The sequence below is a fragment of the Haemaphysalis longicornis genome, unplaced genomic scaffold (assembly GCF_048455015.1).
Source record: "Haemaphysalis longicornis isolate Haplotype H1 unplaced genomic scaffold, Haemaphysalis longicornis Haplotype H1 scaffold_12, whole genome shotgun sequence".
In the NCBI taxonomy this organism is placed as follows: Eukaryota; Metazoa; Arthropoda; class Arachnida; order Ixodida; family Ixodidae; genus Haemaphysalis; species Haemaphysalis longicornis.
Window position 1 is genome coordinate 49,444,056 of NW_027526225.1, and position 23,007 is coordinate 49,467,062.

A 23,007-nucleotide genomic window follows, 5' to 3' on the forward strand; every position below is an offset into this window, starting at 1 on the left:
TCGACCACCTTCAGCAGACTTATGCTTCTTCCCGACGTGCCTCCCCCTCCCCGGACACCCGCGATTTCCCGCCCAACTCCCGTCTGCCGAGACGCCGTTCGCCGTCACCTTTCCGTCGCTCCTCCTCTCCTCTTCGTCCCGCTACTCAACCCTTCGACCGCAACCCGGAAAACTAAAAGGAGCAGTTTTTGGAGGTATAACTGCATCATTGGAAAATTTAACAAGTCCTCCATTGCGCCCATCAAATACATTAACTGTTTTCGTGGAAGGTATTAGTGTAGAAGCTTTAGTAGACACCGGTGCTAGCATTTCCGTTATTCATTCTGAATTGTGCTCTCTGTTGCGTAAGGTCACAACACCTTATAGTGGTCCGGTTCTGCGTGGTGCTAACGGTGTCGCGATAAAACCCAGCGGATATTGTACAGCACGCGTGTTCATCGACGGCATCCGCCATCATATCCGGTTTGCTGTGTTATCACACTGTCCGCATCAACTATTTCTGGGATGGGACTTTCTATCTTCTGCTTCAGCTGTTATTTCTTGTCGGCAACCTTCTATTCACATGACTGACACCGACCTTGCCGCGCTTGTGGAAGCGGCAGAGTCACGCTTAGTAACAGCTACTGATTTTGTTCTGCCGCCTGGCCAGGAATGTGTTATTTCCACTACGTCAAGGGACATGATTGATGGAGACGTGTTCATTGTGCCGACTGGAAATTTTGCACCTAAAGGGGTAGTGATGCCTCCTTGCTTAGTACGATTTTTGCATGGCTCCGCCCTGCTAGCCGTACAGAACACTACCTTGGAACCGATCCTAATGCCACAAGGAGCCACTATCGCTTCTGTCCCTCACGATGAGGGTTTTGATGTCCGCTGTATATGCCCCATTTCTTCTAATGTACCTACCTGCCAAATCGAAACTTCAGTGTCAGTCTCCTTGGATACCACTATAAGCGCTGAACTGACGCCAGGTCAGCGGAAAGCTCTACGAGGTCTCCTGGATAAACACAAAGCAGCATTTGACTCCCATTCTCCAGTCCTGGGCCGACAGCAGCAGCGACTCACCGAATCGAAACGGATGGGTCCTGCATTGTTCGTCGTCGCCCGTACCGCGTTTCTTCGGCTGAGCGTAAAGTAATACAAGACAATGTTGATGACATGCTTAAGCGGGACGTTGTTCGTCCATCATCGAGCTCCTGGTCTTCGCCCGTTGTTCTGGTCAAGAAAAAGGACGGTTCCGTGAGATTCTGTGTGGATTACAGGGCCCTTAACAAAATCACAAAAAATGATGTTTACCCCATGCCACGTATCGATGACGCCCTGGACACATTACAAGGTGCAGAATACTTTTAGAGTTTAGATCTCCGATCCGGATACTGGCAAATTCCTATGAACGAAGCAGATAAAGAAAAAAACAGCATTCGCCACGCCTGACGGCCTCTATGAATTCAATGTGATGCCGTTTGGCTTATGCAATGCTCCCGCAACCTTTGAAAGAATGATTGATACCGTCCTTCGTGATCTGAAATGGAAAACCTGCCTATGTTACCTTGACGATATTGTTGTTTTTTCTGTGTCTTTTGAAGTGCATCTAAGACGCCTCGATCAAGTCTTTCTAACGCCGGGCTTCAGCTCAATGCAAAAAAGTGTCGATTCGCAAGCAAATCAATTAAAGTGCTCGGACATATTGTCAGCAAGGATGGAATTCGGCCTGATCCTGATGAAGTTCATGCGGTGCTCAACTTCCCGAGACCAGCCTGCCTGAAAGATTTACGCAGTTTTCTTGGATTCGCCTCCTATTTTCGCCGCTTTATTCGAAACTTTGCCACGATTGCATCCCCTCTTCACAATCTATTGGCCACCGGTTCTTCATTCCATTGGTCGGATGACTGCGAGGCAGCGGTTGAAACACTCAAGTAAGCCCTCACCTCAGATACCGTTCTCTGCCACTTTGACGACACCGCTTCGACTATCCTCCACACAGACGCCAGTGGGAAAGGAATAGGTGCGGTGCTCTTACAACGCAGTGCCTCATCGCTGGAAAAAGTTGTTTCTTACGCAAGCAGAGCTTTGACAGCCGCTGAGCGCAACTATTCGATAACTGAACAGGAGTGTCTTGCGGTTGTTTGGGCAGTCCAAAAATTTCGGCCGTACTTGTACGGACGTCCCTTTACCATCGTTACCGATCACCACGCGTTATGCTGGCTATCGTCACTTAAACATCTCTCAGGACGACTCGGGCGCTGGGTCCTCAAGTTGCAGGAGTATGATTTTACTGTAATTTACAAGTCCGGGAAAAAAACATATGGACGCTGACGCCCTATCTCGTTGTCCTGCGGAGTTGCCAGACGCTGACGGTCCTTCCTCTACTGCCTCGGCAGCCTTACCCATGGCGCCATTAGGCGCCACTCAACTGCAATCCTCCTCGGACTTAGTTGCGCGCCAACGTGAAGACCAATACTGCCGCACCTTGATCGACCAACTGGCCGGACTAGTGCAACCGCGAAACAGCCGCTACCGCCGTCAGCTGAACAAATTCAAGCTTCTGGATGGAGTCCTCTATCGTTACAATTACCATCCGTCTGGCGATAAATGGGTTCCGGTCGTCCCGCAGTCTCTCCGGAATATTATTCTGAAAGTTTCTCATGACGACGCCACAGCAGGGCATCTAGGATACCGCAAAACCTACAATCGCATCAAGAGCCATTTCTTCTGGCCTGGACTTTCCACCAGCGTCGCAAGATATGTTGCTTCCTGCATACCTTGCCAACACCGCAAACGGCGTATGTCACCACCTGCCGGCAAACTGCAACCTTTGCCGTGCCCTGCGGCCCCGTTTGAGGTCGTTGGTATCGACCTATACGGACCATTGCCTGAGACTCCTGCTGGCCATCGGTGTATTGTTACCGCCGTCGACCATTTGACCAGATATGCAGAAACCGCACCTCTCCGAACCGGCTGCGCTTTAGAAGTGGCCGAATTTTTCCTACGCGCCATTTTTTTGCGCCACGGCCCTCCTCGTGTTGTTATCAGTGATCGCGGCCGAACATTTCTGGCAGCAGTCTTCGCAGAAGTTCTTCGTGCCGCCGACACTGTCCACAAAACCACATCCAGTTACCATCCACAGACCAACGGCTTGACGGAGCGTTTTCACCGCACACTTTCCGACATGATTTCGATGTATATTCGCCCCGATCACAAAAACTGGGACAGCATTCTCCAATTTGTAACCTTCGCATATAACACCGCGGTACAGAGCACAACTGGATTTTCACCGTTTTACCTTGTCTACGGCCGCCAGCCGTCCTCTGTCCTAGACCTGTCTTTCTTTTCTGCACCTGGTGATTCTTCAACAAACGTTGCTGAACAATTTGTGTCCAGGGTTGCACACTGCCGAAGACTCGCTCGCGAAAATACTGAGGCCAGCCAAAAGGTCCGCAAGTCTAACTACGATTCCACTCACCGAGATGTATCGTTTGCGCCAGGGGACGAAGTTCTACTCTGGACACCTGTCCGCACCCCCGGATTGTGTGAGAAATTTCTTTCTCGCTTTATTGGCCCCTACACTGTGGTGGAACAAACATCACCAGTTAATTACCGCGTGACTCCTATCCGCACTGTTTCTGACCATCGCTGCCGTGGGACCGAAATCGTTCCTGTCTCACGCTTGAAGAAATTCATTCGGCGCCCATCCCCGACACAACCTGGGGCCAGGATGGCCGCTTCTATGTTCCCGGGAAATATGTGTAAGCGCAAGGGACTGCCGAGCTTCCTTCATCGTTTTCCCTCTATTTATGTGCCATCAATGCATCGTCTTCATCTTCTTACCTCGCCCGTTCATCATCAGCCCATCATCGCCTGGGCGCGGAACGCTCGATCATCATCATCGTGGTTTGAAGTCCCTTCTCCGGTTCGGGCTGCTGCTTGCCGAATAAAGGGCCTTCTCGCCTTCAACAAAGCCTTCTCGTCGGAGCCTCTCAATATATATATATATATATATATATATACTTATATATATATATATATATATATATATATATATATATATATATATATATATATATATATATATATATATATATACTTATATATATATATATATATATATATATATATATATATATATATTTATATTTATATATATGTATATAGACAGCAATAAAACTTGGCAGATGGTAGAGAAAACAAGAAAATATTGTTGCCAGCGTTCGAGCAAAGCGACTTGCCTTCTTTAGGGCAACTTCTCGCCTTGCTGGCACGCTTTATATAGAGGTAGGTCGCCAGGTGAGAGGAGAGAAGGAAGTGGAATTGAGAAAGCGGATTGGTTTGAGAGTATGTAGGGCAACTTGTTGAGGGGGGAAGAAGGCTGTATAGTTTAAGCCGCGAAGTCGGTAAGACGGAAGTAGCCGGGGGTGATATTCCCGGAAATTTTTGGAGAGAAAAGATGCAAGGGTGTTTGTTGTTCCGCCGCGCGGCCTACCAAAAGGTTTTTAGAAACGGCGGAAGCAGAACAGGTGGTGAGAGGAGTCCTTATCAGAAGCTATCTGCAAACCTAAGGTCAAAAGACAAGTTAGAGAAGGAGGAGAATAACTATGTTCAGGAAAAAAGACCAAATGAAGGAAAAACACATACACAAAAAAAGCAATAACCACACAACCTGAATGGCCCGTGTCGCCAACAGCAACATTCCTGGAACAGACCTTTCCTGAAACTCAAAAACGAAAAGATAAAGTTGGAGGGACGTATGGGGCACAAGAAAAAGCGGAGCAAAAAAGGCAGAAGAAAATAAAAGAAAATGGAATCCAGAGAACAGGTTGGAGGGATGCCTGCTAGTACTAAAATGGAAGCTAAGGAAAGAAAAGTAAAGGAATTAGGTGTACACATGAGCAGAGGGAGGGGTCATATTCTTTGGCTGTATTCCCTGTGAATATCGCAAGGATTCCAAGTTGCCCCTATCCCCATTAATTCCAGCAGGTTCCATGGAGTTGAATTTGTGACTTAAATAGGATTCTCGGTATGTTCTGTCCCTAGAAGTCTTAAAGTTTGATTGAAGTATATACAACGTAAGGTCATCAAAATTGTGGCCTGGTTGGTTGAAATGCCGCGCTACAGCTATGGAGAATTCGCTAAGTATTCTGACCGGTGACCCTTAAGGCGTAGGCTCATAGGTTCACTGCCTAAGTGAGCCTACGTCTTAACGGTCACCGGGCAGATACTGCCTTCCCGGAACTGACCAAGAGCATTAAATACCCTCGGTGAAGCGACACCGAGGGCATTTTACTAATCAAGCGCAATTTTCCCCATCTCCTGATAACAAGGCTGTGATACATGATGAATCAATCAATCAATCAATCAATCAATCAATCAATCAATCAATCAATCAATCAATCAATCAATCAATCAATCAATCAATCAATCAATCAATCAAGGCAATTAGCAAGCATTATATATTAACAGCAAGCTCTCGCATTCGTTTTTCAGTTTTTAGAGGGTGAATCATGTTGTCTCTGAGTTTTATTTTGCTTCTTATGCTTTCGGCCAAACCGCAGGTTTCACGAACCTCGGGTCACTGGTGCAATGCTAGCCACGGATGATCTTATTTATTTATATAAATAAATGTTCGGCTCAAAACTCTCCTCTACAGTTATGTTTTGTGAGACTGAAATTACTTTTTCATATTACTTGCAAGTCACCTCTTATTATTTCTGGATATGTTGAAGTCAGTGTCCCAGTGCACTAAGTCATTTGAAATCCTGTGCGATTTGTCCATATTCATACGCTCATTATTAATAACAATAATATTTATGTCGTCGAAACCATTGGCAATATTCAGTCCATCACCAGAAAAACGAGAAAAAGTATTCATCCTTGCTAGATTGTACGTTAGAACGTGTCATGCCGTTAATGAAGGACCAAGTTTTCCCAGAATTGAACCACGCATCTTCGGGGTTGCGCTTAGCTAGACGTATCATCGCGTTTACCTTATTTCGACTTTTTTTTAAGCTTCTACTGAGAATCGCATTTTGTGGGGCACGCTTTGGTCGAGCCCAAAGCTTATCGTTTTGTTTAATGGCGACAAGGACTTATTTTGTCACCCATTTTTTATTAGAGTTGGTTTGCGTGACATTCACTATTCGTGCTGCAGTTTTCTTGATTTAATCGGGCAAAGTTACGAACTTGTCGTACATGTTACTGGGAGATGTAATACATATAAAGTTATGCCAGTCGTACTGCGCGATTTCCCTATCAAATGCCCTCGGATCAATGACTGAAATTGTTTTTTTGCTCGCGACTGTGCGCACATGTGAAGACTTCGGTGAGAAAGAGCATGCAACAAAATAATGGTCCGAAAGTTTAGTTTCAATTACAGCAGCGAGGCTTTGAAAATCGTGAACGCGTATGTTGATGTGGTATGAGCAAGAAGTCGCGAGCTTACTGGACAAAAATTCTTAACGGGTAGCTTTGGAAATTGCACAGTGTAGACCCCATTTGGACAATACATTTAAATAGTCCCCAGTTAGTGGCAAGTTGGGGCGTAATGTATCAATGTTTATATCACCTGTCATACATATGTTGTCACCAGACAACAGGGAAGAAATGGCCACATTTAGTTATTGCAGAAATATGCGCCCATTACAGCAAGGTGGGCGGTACACCGATATCAACACAAGAGATTTATTTATTTATTATTACTGCAATCTTTGTTCAAGATCTTAGCAGGGTGGGAGAAATATAATTTGCATGAGTAACTGTCGCGGCAAAACACACACACAAACATAGACCAAAATATACAGAAAACAGAAGAAGATGCATCATGTGAGCAGGTGCGACTCGAATGCAGATAGTGTTGTTTCGGTTACCGCATTGTTAGAGAGGTTGTTCCAATCGACAATGGTTCTTGTGAAGTAGGAGTATTTGAAACAGTTGTTGCGTGGATTGAGTGGTGTGACTGTTAGCGTATGTCGGCGTCTTGTATCGTAACCAGTTGAAAAGTGAAAGATGTTGGAGGTGTCAATAGCATACTGTCCAGTAACTATTTGATAGAAAAATTTAAGGCGTAGGATGCGATTCCTCTCAGATACTGTGGGCAGGTTGCTCTTATGGAGAAGTGCAGTTATCGACGTGCACCCGTAAGAATTGTATATAAACCTTACCGCCTTCTTTTGAATGTTTTCTAGTTTTTAATATTGGTTTGAGTGTATGGATCCCAAATAATTACCGCATACTCTAGCATGGGACGAATAATTGTGTTGTAAGCTAGGAGGCGCACAGAGGGGTTGACTATTTTAAGGCACGTCTTAAAAAGAAGAGTTTGCGAAGAGCATTAGCCGAGACAGTATCGATATGCTTATTTCAGTTAAGATCGTTCGAAATCCACAAGCCCAGGTACTTATATTGGTTCACTTCTGTCAGACTAATGTCGCCAGCAGTGTAGATGTGTGAAAAAGGGGCTTTCTTGTGTGTTATTTTCATAAAAACGGTTTTGTCAAAATTAATGCTCATTTGCCACTGCCGATACCAATCCACAACTTTTTCAAACTCATGATTCAGCCTAGTCTGATCCTCAGCACACATAGTTTTGTTGTATAATATGCAATCGTAGGCGTACAGTTTGACACCAACTGACAGTCCGGTAACAATTTCATTTATAAAAATCAAGAACAATAAGGGACCAAGCACCGATCCCTGGGGAACGCCAGAATCAACACGAACATATCTGGATGACGTACGATTGAAACAAACAAATTGTTGGCTGTTAGATAGGTATGCTGCAACCCATGCAACTAGTTTGTCGTTTTTTAATATAGTGTCTAATTTGTGCAAAAGTTTATTGTGAGAAACTGTATCAAAAGCTTTTTTAAAATCCATAAAAATAACGTCAGTTTGAATTCCATCAATAATTGAACTAGCAAAGTCGTGAAGAGTTTCAACTAACTGCGTACAGGTAGAATGACAGCGCCGAAAGCCATGCTGAAAACTTGTGAGGACGTTATGCTCTTCAAGAAAATTAGAAATGTGCTTATGTATTATGTGTTCTAAAATTTTGCGTGAACTGGATAGAATTGTAATTGGGCGATAATTTGGAAAACGTGACTTGTCTCCTTTTTTGTGTATCGGCTTGATTCTGGCTGTTCTCCAGTCATCCGGCACCTCACATTCACTCAAAGACCTAGAGAATAAAACAAGTAAGTGCTTAGCTCACCATTCTGCATAGCGCTTTAAAAACGTATTGGGGATGTCATTTGGGCCAGAAGTCTTCTTGATTTCGAGCTTCAAGAATAAATTAAGAACACCCTGTTCAGAAAGAACTATGTCGGGAATACTCGGACAAGTCGCAACGAATACAGGCAAATTACCGTCATCCTTCGTGAATACAGACGTGAAATATTCGTGGAACTCAGAACAAATTACAGAGTCGTCACTAATGCATTCGTCATCTATCATAAATGTATTGTTTGAGCTTGAAATGGGTGTTACCAACCTCCAAAATTGCTGCGGAGACGTCGTTATTAAACTTGGAAGAGTTGTACCGTAATAGTTGGCTTTATGTGCAGCAATTTGTAGTTTTAATTGCCGCAACGCTTCATTAATTTTTACTTCGATTTGAGGAATGCTTGAGCGGTTCGATTTTTTCTTAAGGCGCTTAAGCTTACGCTCCAATTGTAACGCCTCTCGAGTAATCCAGGGGTTGTAGTGTTTCGATTTTTTGGCTATTTTGGGGACATAACGGTTATACAATCGTAGACAATATATTTAATCATGAACTATAAATTATTGATATCACAGGTACTGTTGTAAAATGTATCGAAGTGAAGGTCCAATGCATCAAGAATAGCTTCGTCATCGGCCCTTGAAAAATTTGGGTAAAACTGTACCCTGTCTGAACAGGTAGGAGGAACGTTTAGTAAACTTAAAGGGGCACTGACACAAAAATTTTGCATCTTGTTTTTTTTTGTTGCGATAAGTAGCTTGTGACCTACTTATAACCTGTAGAAACCTCATTTGCTTCAGCGTGCGACGGTTGTTTAATTAGAGGCATTTTCAATGCGGCCAGTCGCAGTTTCGGTTTCAGCGAGTGCCGCGAAACGATGGATTTTGTGTGAACAAAGCTGACCACGTGACCGTCGGACGGATATCACAGAGCAGAGCCGCCGTAGCACTGTCGAATCCGCATCGACGGCAGTTTCTGCGAATGCCCCCACGCACTGATCTCGTGAGGCGCTTAATTTAAAAGCGACCGTGGATGTGACGCAGGCGCTGCGAGTGAAAATGCTACCGCGGCTAAAGAACGACGCGCGACGCTCGAGACGGTGGGTGGCAAGACGCGCGCTGGGAGCAGCCGGCCGGTCTGCCTACAGGTCCGCCTACAGATGTGTTCGGCTTAGCACTGCGGCGGATATTCGAGTGCCGCTCTCGTAAGCGGTGCAGTTGACAATTTTTAATGCAACCCGCCATCGCATCATTAACTCCTTTCTCATGTAAGCCACCATGGTCGGGACTTGGGGACAATTTCGTGCAGCGGTAACAAGCTATACTCGAGCTACCTGCGCCGGCCTGGGCCACTTCGCGGCCGTGGCCGCCGCCTTCACAGCGACCGTGCGGCTAGCTCAGTGGGCTTTTCGTGCCTCCGCCACCTCCGACGCGTTTTCGCTTCCAATGGTAATAAACAGTAATAGAAACAGAGTGCCTGGAATCGCTGTAGAACTTTGGTCGCGGCCAGCTGCCCGATGAGCTGACGAAATCACGGCGCCTCCGCTGCCTCCGCCGCCAACGATCGGGTCGTTCGTTCTCGAGAGCAGAAGCTCCGCCCTCCGGCCCTTTGATTGGAACAGCGAGCATAGAGAAAGAAATACTGGTAAGAGTGGACACTCCCATAGAGCCCTGCGGCCGAATGACTGTACTGTAGTGTAGCGCACCGAGCGGACGGAGAGCCAAACTAGTAACCATACTTTCGTACGTTCACTTTCGGTTTCGGTTTCGCGGACACCGATTTTGGCGGGTAGTTTGAAGGACTGGAAAGCGCTGCTCACAGCGACGGGCATCGGTACGGTATTCGGACGCTTTCATGCAATAATTAGTGTTTATTTGAACATATCATTCTCAGGCTTAGTGCCCGTATGCTTTTACAGAAAAAAAACCTTTTTCTGAAAACGTGAAATTGCAATTAACAGTACCACTCACACTTGGTTAAGAATTCTGTCGCGTGTTCACATGTTGCCGAGCCACATAAAAGAGACACACCATAAATGAAGAAATATTTATTGCATGGCAGTAAACGGAACAAGTTCAAATTGTCATCATTCTTTGCAACACACATATAATAATAAACAGTGAGTAATACACAACAGAGACAATACACAGTACTGAGAGGAAAATACGTTTCCAGGAATGAAAAAAAAATGCACAAGTAAAGGTACCACAACCACACAAAGGATTTTTTCTCCACGGTAATTGAAAATGTAGAAAACCGAGAAACTCAGCCATCCACAGATTTACTTGTATCTACGACACCCTCAGACGCTGTTCGCTGTTGCAGTCATACTAAAATATCAACCATAACATAATCTAGACACTGGGATACTTGCAACTGTTTACAACCACTATCTCCGCAGATAATCTTCTTAGTCTGGCAATTTCTCCAGTTAGGATGTGAAAGAAGGGAAAAACTTTGGCTTTGATGGCCTCGCTTATTTGATGAACGCTGATGAGATCTATTGCCTCGGGGCAACTTCAAATCAGTAGCAGTAATTGAACAGAAATCCCATTTATGTGGAGATGCACACGCAAAAGGTTAAGAGGAAAAAAATCAACTTCCCATTGGTTCCTTGCAAGGGTGCATTTTCCCAAGAAGCCGGGTTACCTTCCGAAAGCGTTGCCTTCCCAGTAAAGGCAAAGGGTCAGGCAGGGATATTTTAGGTACGTGCACGTAGTCAACCGACAGGTTCCAGGCTCGATTAAGGCACACAAATTCATGCCTTCCGCTGTCAATACGAACAGTCTAATATAAGAAACAGGGAAGCAGTATATGCTTCTCGTGTATGAGACAATGGTGGCACATTACAGAATCCCATAAGCATTTGACAACGTAGGTCCCAACATGGTTCTCTTCATCTAGGCCAGTCCGACAACAGGCAGCACGTATGGTGACAAACGACATTTAGCATGACCTCTTACCCTGGCAGTCTTCATAATGTAAAATGGTTTTTGTGAATGTACTGTTTTCACAATATTACAACTAGCAGCAACAATAACTTGCGAGTGGAATTTGGAGACTATACGCTGTTGTTAGTGGTTTTAATGATATGAGGCATGTCAGTGATAAAAAACCGTTTGTTCCTTGAGTCAACGATAGTCTTTTAAGTGGTCACGCCTTATTGAGTGCCGAGACTTGCGTTAGATTTTAGGTGCTAATGGCAAGGTTCAATAGATGGAATACAGTTGCGGTATCCATCAGAAGCATCAATAAGGTAGCAAGAAGCATTGCAGGCAGTCATTAATACAACTGAATAACTCTGGGAGAACAGTTGGCACGGCCACTTTTGTGAGTCCTGTGAGGGCACGATTCATGAAGTGCTTGCACCATGTTTGGTATGAAGAATGCAGCTGGCTGGTTGGCTCTGTCTTGAGGGCACCTGTAGACCTGCACAGGTGATAGGTGATATAGTACACAAACTGCTTGCAATAACAGATGATATGCGAATAGTCTGTAAATTTCACTGCAACTAGTATTCAAGTATTGCCTCCAGTGCATGCCACCTATTTAAAACACAAGTTCTCTTATTCTATTCAGCAATCATGCGGTCAAGCTATTAGCAACACTTAAAATATGGGTCTTTGTAATTTCGCAACACTGGTTAGGCACATTCTTAATGCAATTCACCTATTGTTTGGGTTAACAAGAATGATAACGCTGCTCACATAGCCTGAATCCCTTTGTCTTTTTTTGTAAAATCAGGACGAAGAGTGAGAGCGAGCTGAACGTTAAACAAACCTGTTGCCCCACGGGCTCGCGAAAGAAACGCATCCCGAGAACGGGCACCTGGCGAAAGTATATTTGGGCGCACCATGGCAAGCAGCAGTGAGCGTCGTACTGAGTACTACTGACCGCCAAAGGCCATGCCTTAAAAAGATATGACAAGAAACACACAGTTCCGACTAAACAGGTGCAATCTGCGCAATACGTGTTTAATGAAACTAGCCAAAATATGACGAGAGAAAAGAGAGCAAACGCTTGAAAAAACGGCAAGTGTGGAACAGTTGTATGCAATGCCTGCGATACCGGAATTGATATACGATGTAGAACGAAGACCAAATTTGAAGGTTTCAATGCACTGCGCACTCACCCCGCATCGAGCAAAGCTGTTATCTGCCGACGAAAGAAGCATTTTTACCGTACCTGGCGCGCCAAAGCGAAGCGACGAGCGCGCGTTATCTGCGTCGGCGAGCGGGTTCGCTTTGTACGCAGGCAGCTTGGTATGCACCCATGTGTAAAACTTACGATGAGTGTAGGGCTGCTGGTTATGCCCAGATAAGTCAAATTAATGCAGATACGGCTACTTCGCCGTGTACGTTAGCCCGGACGGCTTTGCAGCGCATCACGGCCATAATAGCAGTAACAGTTGGCCAAGCTAGCAATGGCTAGCTAGTATAATACAACGCAGCCTGCGGCTCACGTAATTCAGTGCAGCGACAGCGCACAACGTCTGCTTCGCCTACGGACCGCCGGCCGGCCGGCCACTTCCGCAACTCACAGCCGTCGTTTGCGGCACGTAAACGCTACGTGCGACGACGGGCGCGTACCGCTGGCATCCCTCAGCGCTAGATAAAACGGCACAACCAGCCTAAAATACCATTACGTCCAGCTAAAAAATGGTGTCTTACGCCTTTCCGGGGCGTTTCCAAAGCGCTTATCTTAAAGACGCAGCACTAGCTACGCCTGATTCCCTGAGGTTACGCAGTGCTCGCAGCGTTTGCAGTACAAGGAAACGTAAATATGATACGCCACACCAGCACTTTAAAGAAGAAAGTCTCACCTTTCGTTCAGGATGCAAAACCGATGTCGCAAATAAAGCGCTAGGCGTTTCCTTCTCAACAACAGAGGTTAGCACGAGGCTGCAGAAACGCACGTGCAAACGCTGCCGAAAGAGCCAAATGGCGGCTTGCGCTTGCGGCTTGGCGGCTTGGCCAGGCTTGGCGCAAACAAGCCACAAAAATTTACATTGACAGCCATTCAACTTATTACACAAATAAAAATGTGTAGTCTAATGTGTAACAAAATTTTAAAAGTATAATATTGTGTGTTAGCTTAATTTTAAATATATAGTGTTTTACCACTTGCGCCGACTGCCGGACGGCGCGCGAGTCACGCCACTCGGCCGCGATAAGCCCGTGTGTCCACTCTTCTAATTTTTTTATTTCTCTATGCAGCGAGCTTGGCGAGCCGGCGAAAAACGCCGGCAGTGCGGAAGCGGCAAACACAAACTCGTGACGTGTTTGGACGTTGTTTATTTACACAATATCCTCGGGATGTCGATTGCGCGTGGTCCTCTGCTGGCTGCTCGGTTGCGTGTCGCACACTTTAAAATTGATTTTAAATATGTTCTAGGCTGTATTCGCCGCTGATATTTTGCAGATGATGTATATGTGTTCCCACCAATCTATCTCCGAAGTTATCTCGCCTTCACAATTTTGTGTCAGTGCCCCTTTAATACTACAGCTAGGTGATCAGAAATGCCTGCTGTAACCCTACATGACACTTCGTTTTTGATAGTTCCGCTAACAAAAACTAAATCAAGAGTTGCCGGAGAGTCATTCTGGATCCTTGTGTAATTGTCTACCACTTGGAGTAAATCAAACGTGAAAGCAATGTCTAGCATTTTGTTGTTAACTAGTGACGATGATTGAGAACAAAAATTGCACCAGTCAATATTAGGTAAATTGAAATCACCAGCTATAATCAGTTTGTCGTCCACTTTAAGAAAACTACGTAAATATTCTTCTAATCCTTCCAAAAATGTGGCAGGCGAGCTGGGTGGACGGTAGACAGCTCCCAGGACGTATCTAACATTTTCAAAATATAGTTTACAAAATAAACTTTCTCCCACGGGAACATCTAGCATTTTTAGAACTTGGAGTGAATCCCTAAAGACGATCGCTACACCGCCCCCTCTTCTGTCATGGTCTTTGCGAAGCACATGATAATTCTTTGGTAGAAATTCACTGTCGTAAATGTCGCTGTTTAGCCAGGTTTCGGCAAGTACAGCAATGCCTGGGTTGTGTTCAATAAACAAAGCCTGCAGCAGAGCGGCTTTATTTACGATGCTACGGCAATTAATATTCAAGATTACGAAAGCCCGCCTACATTCTTTTCGAAGTCATTTACCGGATTTTTTCACCTTATAGCGTCTGTTCTTCACGACATCCTATGCGAATTTAGTTCCGTCGACACTAAGCTTATCAAAAATCAGTTTGACTTCTGCGACAGCGTCTCTTTCGTCACCCGAGCTTTGCCATATTTTTTTTTCTTATCTCTCGTACATTCTTTGAAAAGTCATGCGTTACCGACAAACCAGTTCCCTTCAATTTTTTGCATGCACCAAAAATCGAGTCCTTCTCACGGTAGTCCTGCAACTTTATGATAACAGGGCGGCTGACGTCTCTGGGCTTGCCTAATCTATGGCACCGCTCCATACTAGTAATTTCAATTCCCAGTTTTTCCTGAAATAGCTCTTTTTGTATTTTATCGTTTAGGCTCTCATTTGTTTCGTCGCTTTGTTCGTCGAGGCCGTAGACGATAATGTTGTTTCTCCTACTTCTGTTTTTAAGTCATCGACCTTGTTCAGTAGATAGGACGTATTCTTGTCGAGACGTTCAACGACGGCTGTCAAATTATCGACTTGAGTCTTTAGCGCATTCATGGCTGTCAACTCTAGTTCCAAACCTTCGAGCCTTTTCGTTATGGAGAGAACATTCTGTTCTATCTCGCCCTGCTTTGTTAGGGTGGTGTTAACGGATTCGGTCAGTTGATTTTGGCCCTGCAGAAGTTTAGTTAGCATTTCTTCTTCAGTTGGCCCTGGGTTTGGTTCTACGTCACCACATGTCAGCAAGCTTAGTCCAAAGGAAAGAGTATCGGTAAAGATATTCCTAAGCTTCAGTGGGCAAGGCAGCAGTACTAAATAAAAAGAAACATCCCCCTCGCGAGGGGCACGATCAAATGCAGAGCATTTCTGCGGGGGGGCGCACCTGCAAGTCGTATGGATTACGTATTGGTTGTTGTTGTTGTAATTGTTGTCTTCCAGCGTAGACATTGTCGATGAAGTCGATGGTGAAACGTGCCCTGAACCCCCTGCCGCGGCTATGACGCAACGTGGAGCGGCTATGACGCAACACAATCCAACACAATCCACTTTAATCCAATCCATTCCAAATCCAAGCCAATCCAATCGAATCCAATCCAATGCCCCTCGCGAGAGAGTGTTATAGCGCCGAAATCGCCACCACGCGAACGCGTGATGCTGACGTCCCGATCACGCCACAGATGTTAGCGACCGCAGCGCGCTTAAACGACATGCGCGAACCGACCGCGGCGAGAGAGGGCGATGCGAGCGCCCCACCTGTTCTTGCGCGCGAACCTAACGCGGCGAGAGAGGGTGTTGCGCACGTCCCCACCTGTTGTGCGCCCGAACCGAACGCGGCGAGAGAGGGCGTTGCGAGCGGAGAGAAGGCGAGGAGGACGCGGGGGAGAGGGCGCACCTCTGGCCGACGGTTGAATGAGTCAAGGATATAAGGCACGTTCGTAACCTTCCGTTCTGTGTCGGCTTTGTGGCTCAGTTGGTAGAGCACCGTGCACCTTGCGTTCCGCCCGCAGAGTCGTAGGATCGAAACCTGGCGCCGGCAAGTATTTATATAGTGTAGGGGGAGCGATGCGGACGCGGACTACGGACGCCAACGCGGGTGACATCGTGAGTTACTAAAATGCTCTGCATTTAAAATCGGTTATCGCTTCTGTAACATTTCACAGGCAAGTAATTACTAACCTGCACCGTGAAGCAAAACGGTTTGGTGAGCATTGTGCCCGGTGTACTGCTGCCGAACCCACTGGCTGCCGCAGGCGAAGCGAAGCCTTTTGTAGCACCCGAAGATGTCACGTGGTCTGACGTCGTCGAATGAGCCGCAATCGCCCGATATTCCAGGAATGCCACGTTTGTCCGATCGTTCGCCCAACAACATTCGCCTTGAGTTGATAGCGTGAAGCTTGTGTTGATGAAATGGCTCGTCGGTGATCCAGTTAGAGCGCGACCAGTCGATATCGGTTGAACTTGAAGTGCTTGAAGTATGGCAGCAAAAACCTGCACCATGAAGCAAAACGGCTTGGTGAGCATTGTGCCCGGTTTACTGCTGCCGAACCCACTCAAGATAGTAATGGGGAAGGAAGGAAGACCTTGTTGAATGTCTGCAACAGACACAGTGTACACTGCGCCCGGACGTAGCCACTCGTCGATCCCGACGCCACCCCTACTCGGACCACCCCTTCGCTACTCCCTACGGGGTTGGACGCCGCTACCCCATAAGGAAGGGCGTCGCCCCGCAGCTTTCGTTCCGGTGCTGCTTTTCGAGTGCCGCCAGGACCTGCTTGACGGCTGATAGTTGGGTGTCCTTGTCACAACTGCGCACTGCTTCTTGGATCCACGGCGGTAGGTCTGTCCTGGTTGCCGCCTCGTTAGGTCGCACCTCACAGTCCCAGAGTGAGTGGGCGGTCGAGGTCCTAGCATTGTTACATAACACGCACGTGTCGTCCGTATAGAGTTCTGGCTGTATATGCCTCATGACGACTGGGGTCATCAGTGAATTCGTCTGCAGCTGTCTGAACGTGGACGCTTCCTCCCTGGTTAGCTCGGGGTGAGGCGGTGCCAGCACCCTTTTACAATTGCTATAATATTTGGTGATACCCTGAAAGGTATCGTACTTGTGCTTCGTCTTGGTCCACCACTCTGCAGACTATTCAACTGCTGCCGCGCGGCCAGCTAATCCCCGCGCGACTGCGTTCGCCGTCTCGTTGTGGTTGGTGGCGAGTTCCGATACCTCGTTCCCCGCATGGGCGGGAAACCACTTGATTGTCACCTTGCGTCCATCGATGTTCACCCGCTCGAGCACCCGCACCGCCTCACAGTACAGCCAACCCTTGGCGAAATTGCGCACTGCACTCTTTGAGTCGCTAAGCACCGTCGTCGTCTCTGGGTCGGCGATGGCCAGGGCGATGGCCAGCTCCTCTGCTTATGGCGTCCACCGCCTGTTGCAGGGAAGACTCAACGTGTCCGTCGCATCCGCCCGGCACCCACTGCGTGATGTCGTCCGCGTATATGGTAGTAATGGGGGGAACATAACCGCAATGCGACCACTTCACCTTGTTTCAAAGAAAAGGTTATTTCTGAACCAAGCATGTGTTTTTGATAAAGACAGCTATGCCTCCCCTTTTTCCAATTGGGCGTAACTAAGAATAAACTTGATAACCAGGAAGTGTGTAGCTGCAAGGGTGTCTCAAGGAAAATTGATCTCGGTTAACACAAAAACATCACAGAAAGTCCTATACGATGAAGTTAAAGCCAAGGAGTGGTGTTTTCTAATCCATCGAATATTGACGTGGCAAAGTTTAACCGAACTACCATCACACCTAAAAAACTTTGACTGCAGAAAAAGATGTAGAAACTAGGAAGGGGTATTTATCCATTTTTATACAATGAAGTCGAGGCCCGCCTTCGAATCGATATGAACGATGGGGCGACCTTCCTCTTTCTTAGCGAGCACCCTGCCATTCCTAGTCCACACAAACTTGAAATTTTTTTTTACCTTTAAGCCTAGCCAAGCGGCAGAGCTCTTCATTATAGGAAGTAAGGTTCTCGTTGATGTAAAGGCGAGGGAACGTATCCTTTTACGCCAGCAGAGGAAGGTTTGTGGGCGCGCACATCCACTAAATCCAATAACTAAATCGATAGCCTCAACCGGTCATTGATTCATTATCGTAAAATATCAGCTGCTTAGTTGATTTAGGTAGCGACATAGCCCTTTGGCCAACAAATATTGCCACTGCACACCATGTCGCCGGAAGCCTCTCATTTTTGTGCACCTAACTTCCTCTCCTGGGCACACCCCCCCCCCCCCCCCCCCGGCCTATAACCAAGCACGATTGCACTGGCGTCTTTCAGATCCTTAAACGCTGCAGTAGCGGAAGTTCTGGTGGTGTCACAGAGAAAAGGAAAGAACAAAGCAAGCACTTTTTCATTTTAAATTTAGGGTAAAATATTTTATGTGAAGAAACGGCTCGAATATTTTTTCAACTACGAATAGGGCTCTGCAAATGGCGACAAGTTTTGATGTGTATGAATACACCGCTACGTATACTTACTGCTATTGGTCACTGCCGCACGCACACGGAGGAAGAAAAAAAATAAAAGACGCCCATGGCATTTCCCGCGCAATGCGATTTCTGTTACGAATGTGCTGTAGCGCATCAAGATGGCGGTTGTGTACATATGCACAAGTTTAGGGTGTCGCACTGGTCCCGACCATTATTCACCGGAATTCCTTCCAGGAATGCGGGAGAGGAGATGGTAGTTAATCCTTCTGGTTAAAGAAGAGGGTGTTTGGGATTGGGGGGATGGGAGGGGGGAACCTAACGAAATGCGAGATGCGGGCGTCTATAACTTCGGGTAGAATGAGTGATTTTGCCTAGGTTGGCTTGCGGTAAGAGCCACAAGTATTCGGCACGACACAGTCCACGTTGACCCGCGAAAACGCGTGGACATTTAAAAAAAAACCGCCTCACATACCCAAACCAAGAGAGCCGTGCACGCCACCGCTGAGTAGCTGATATGATGTCCCTAAGGAGAAGCACTTGCACGCGTGGAAGAGGGACGGCGCGGGACAGCTCGGCCGTCGTCTCGCTTTTGACATGGTCATAGCAGAATAAACGAAGAAAAGGATAGAATAAAACCAAACGGGTTATACTCCCATTCGTATGTACTTTTGTGTAAAAAAAAGACTCAGGTGTCTGGGATTGGCATTCATACGAGTTCAAACACGCTTTCCCGAACAAGTTGTCCATCGTCCACAGTGAGACGCTGAAGCGACTGTAGCCGATACTGCCGGAGGAGCGAGCGATGTTTTTTACGAATTTTTTGTGTTTTTACACATTTATAATAACAGTACGAGTGAACATTTAACCAGACACATTGATCATATATAGAACAGCTAATTGGACCCAATCCAGCTTTTGTTATATACGTTCTTAATGTTATTAACTGACATTTTGTGACGCGACCAAAGTGGGTACTAGACTGGGGCCGCTGTAAAATAGCAAAGACCGTAACACGCACAAAAAAAATTGAAGGATTAAAAACCACAATTTCATTAAATCAAATAATTACCTGCGGGAAATCAATAGACTTCCACCCAGGAACTGTGCACGAAGCCGCCAGCCACGGGTTCACATACATAACCTTTAAACTTCACTCCATGTTTTTGACAGGGATGTAGCCAAAGGAAGCGTTTGGGCGTTCGGACACCCCCTGAAATTTGTTCCAAGCAGAGCATAAGCGATGCTTAGGGTTCCTTTCTTGAAACCTCCTCCGTTCCGATCACTCACAACCCTTCCTTTCCTTCTACACCCTCCCCCCTTCCCCTGACAAAAAATATTCTGGCAATTCCCAGTTCTCTGTTTACCAAAACATATCTATAAACTGGGTGCGGAAAACAGCAGCAACAACAATAATAATAAAGTGAACCAGTTCGTGTAGTTCGTGCTTTTGTGGGCGCAGCACGACCACCCTGTAAATTTTGTTTTTGGCACACATCTTTGTCTCCAGAATACGGCAATTTTGTATCGTCCAAAGTCATATCGGTGGGAGAAAAACGGTCTTGAAATGGTCACGCACAAGCGTACAGGTTGCACGAAGTTGAACTCAGTGGTCAGATAACGAATTTGTACTATTATTTATTACAGCTCAGAGGACCGAATCCAAATATAATGCATGGTCATCTGAAAAACAGCTTACCATACGAAAGAATAAACTACGGAATTACGTACTGGGCTACGGGAATTCCACGACGGCGAATCACTCCGGAAATACGTATTTCCGGCGTGACAAATTTACCTGTTGCCAAGTGTCCTATGAAGAAAGGATGTCTGACGCCAGGGTCCGGACAGCTTATCCAACGCAGTTTTAATAAACGCCTTTTCATCGTACGCCGTGTGATCGACGAACGTTTTATCGAAGCCGTCTTACAGAAAGAGCTTCTCAAAGGCTTCCTATATACCACAACATGATGTCAAGTGTTTTAGTTCCTCCGCGCTCTCTATGCGACTGTACTGACCGAAGTTTGTGTCCACAGCGAGTATATTTATACAAGGAACTTTTTAACAGTTATTGTTTTATTCAATCTAGTGTTTTTTATGTTTCTCTGATGCCTAAAGTGTGTCTCCGCAAATTATTCTTAATGTTCATCGCACAGGTGCGGCGGTGTTAAAAAGAATCTCCGTCTCCTGTTACAACTACATCCTGTTAAAACGAGAACCCACAACCATTGCCCACGCGACGTCACTTGAATTCACACACGTGGCTCTGCAAACAGTGAAACCAGAGATTCTGCCAGCCGTTACCTGGAATTCACGTGGGCGGCAGGCCAAAGGCAGTAGCGTCGGCCACGGCCGGGCTACAGCGGCAAGCGCCGCCGCTGTAGCCCGCCCGTGCGTTGGCAGAAGAAAACGCAGAGGAGCGTCTCTCGAAGGGTGACACAGCGGAACCTAGCCATCGTGATTTTGTAGCTCCGGGCTGCACCACCACGCGACACAAGCGCAGACGCTAAAAAAAGTCGGCGTGTGAGCTTAGTGATTCTCATTTATGCCTGTTAAAACTAGTTAGTTTAGTCATTTTCAGAGTTGCGAGAAAGCTGAGGGAACTTTTATAATCGCTATTTGTCAGAACGAGTTGCTACTTTCGCCTTTTCTGATGCGTGCTAACACACAACCAAATTGGTATTCACCCATTTAGAAAACAGTGTCCCATTCGTTGCAAGCAGTGCGCAAAAGGAAGCGTTTCTCTCCCAGCCAGATGTCCGCAGGTGGTTTGTACATTTTGTTTTCCCGCCCTGCAAAACAATACTTAACGTATATGTTTGTCGTACGATCACTTCATACCGTCGAGTGTGGGTTACCCTGAAGGTGCTGTCTAACAAGTTATTCAAGCTGCACGAAGGCAGCGCGTAGTGGACGCGAAGCTGCGCCTAACCAGGCAACTGTCGCTAAAGCAGACGACTAAGCCGTACCGCCGATGCCACCGCCGGCGAGCAGGCACTTCCGCGCGGGGAACGCTGGGTAAATTCGCATCGCCATCTACAGTGTGCTCAGTGAGTGAAACCTTCCGGTACCCCGCCCCCCCCCCCCCCCCCCCCCTCCCCCGCTGCCGCCGGCTCTGCCGCGTTGGGAGATTGTTGTCCCGCACGGCACGAAAGAACTGTTGGTTGTTATAGCTAGAAACCTTTGCTTTAAAACCCTCAAAGCGTCAGGGACGTCATCAGCTTGGTGCAAAGTTATGACGAGTTGTGCAGGCAGCATATCCTCACTCGTCGCTGGTTTTGGGAACGGGAGGAGCCCCTCTGTGGAATGGCAGTCGGAAAAAAGCCGCCGCTACTAAACGGCAACAAGGAGCTAGTTTATTAGGATGTGGCGCGGCAGTACTCTCTCCTGCCATGTACATCCCTGCTATCGTCGCCAGTACTAGTTCCTTGCTTTTAGTCGCCGCTTCGTGGAATCATTAGGGAAGAAGTCGCTGATGTCTTACCGGCCATGCCAGCAGCTCCCCAGCCGTTGACTGTAGTGACGTCAGTAAACGCTGCGGTTACGGCACGGCAGGCTCCGCCTACACCTTGCGTGCCTCTACCTGCCTCTACGTCGCCTGCAGCCGTCACCTCGGCTTCCTCCGGTTTCCTCGGCACCGCTCCTCACCAACCCATGGCGCACGCCCGGTCACCGGCCGATATGTTATTTCTGAGGAGTTCCGGGGCACGTAGCGCGTTATTGCCGCCGTCGAGTTTCGCCGCCGGGAGACGCTCACCAAAGGCCAGTCTACGCTGCTAACGTGTATACTTCCCCAAAGTCGTAGAACAATGGACCTGCCGAAGGCGAAGGATAGGGTAGCGCCGTCGAAATACCAAAGCCCTGGACCGTCTGTTACAAACGTGATAAAAGTAGTTCACGTGATAAAACGTGAAAAAAGTAAAAATCACCACATACGCCTTTGTAGACGCCAATTTCTATCTCTGCACAGCTGAGGCGCATCAGTTCGAGCCTTCACCCGTTTCTACAGCCTGTGTATTTGTAGACAACGCGATGTACTTAATCGAGTTCATCGTTGTTTCCTCATGCTCCCATGACATCATCATGGGGTGGCACTTCCTGTCGCGTCCATGCGCTGTTGTCGACTGTGCTATCGCCGAGGTCGCCTTACTTCCGCTGTGTGATACTGCAATAAACAAGGTAAACACTACTTTTAAGCTGTGTGACGCCGAAGACTCCACAATCCTGCCAGCCAGCGCCGTTATAGTGCCAGTAATCTGTGACCAGTGATGCCAATTTAGCGGATTTTCCGCTAAATCTGGCGGATTTCATTTTGTCCTGACGGGGAAAAAATTAGTCTAGCGGCTAGTGGATTTTTTGGCGGGCCATTTTCGTACATAGCGGATTTCCGGCGGATACCTCACGCAGTGCACCGATTCAAAATCGCCCTGCAAGAAAGACCTTATGACTTTGCTTTCAAGCTTGTTTAAAAAAGTCGTAATTCCGACAGAGCAGATTGACGTTCTGACGTGCAGACTTGAGGACCACTTGAACTCCAAGCCATATCTGGGCTACGTGTTTGAGACGTACGTTAACAACGTGAAAGCTCTCTCTCGCAGATGAAGCTGTGATGCGAGAAAGCTGCATAAGGTTTATTACCACGCTAGTAGATCAAA

General features: G+C 46.9%; 2 long non-coding RNA genes across 3 annotated transcripts in view; one reads left to right on the top strand and one right to left on the bottom strand.

Annotated features, from left to right (window-relative positions):
- Window positions 1–23,007, top strand: part of LOC144161955 (uncharacterized) — a 124,855-nt gene that overhangs the window by 52,534 nt on the left and 49,314 nt on the right. The window lies entirely within an intron of this gene.
- Window positions 10,244–13,370, bottom strand: LOC144162621 (uncharacterized). Its single transcript, XR_013320730.1, has 2 exons — window positions 13,035–13,370; window positions 10,244–11,641 (listed from the first exon to the last, which is right to left on the bottom strand). It is a non-coding gene; the product is annotated as an uncharacterized LOC144162621 (long non-coding RNA).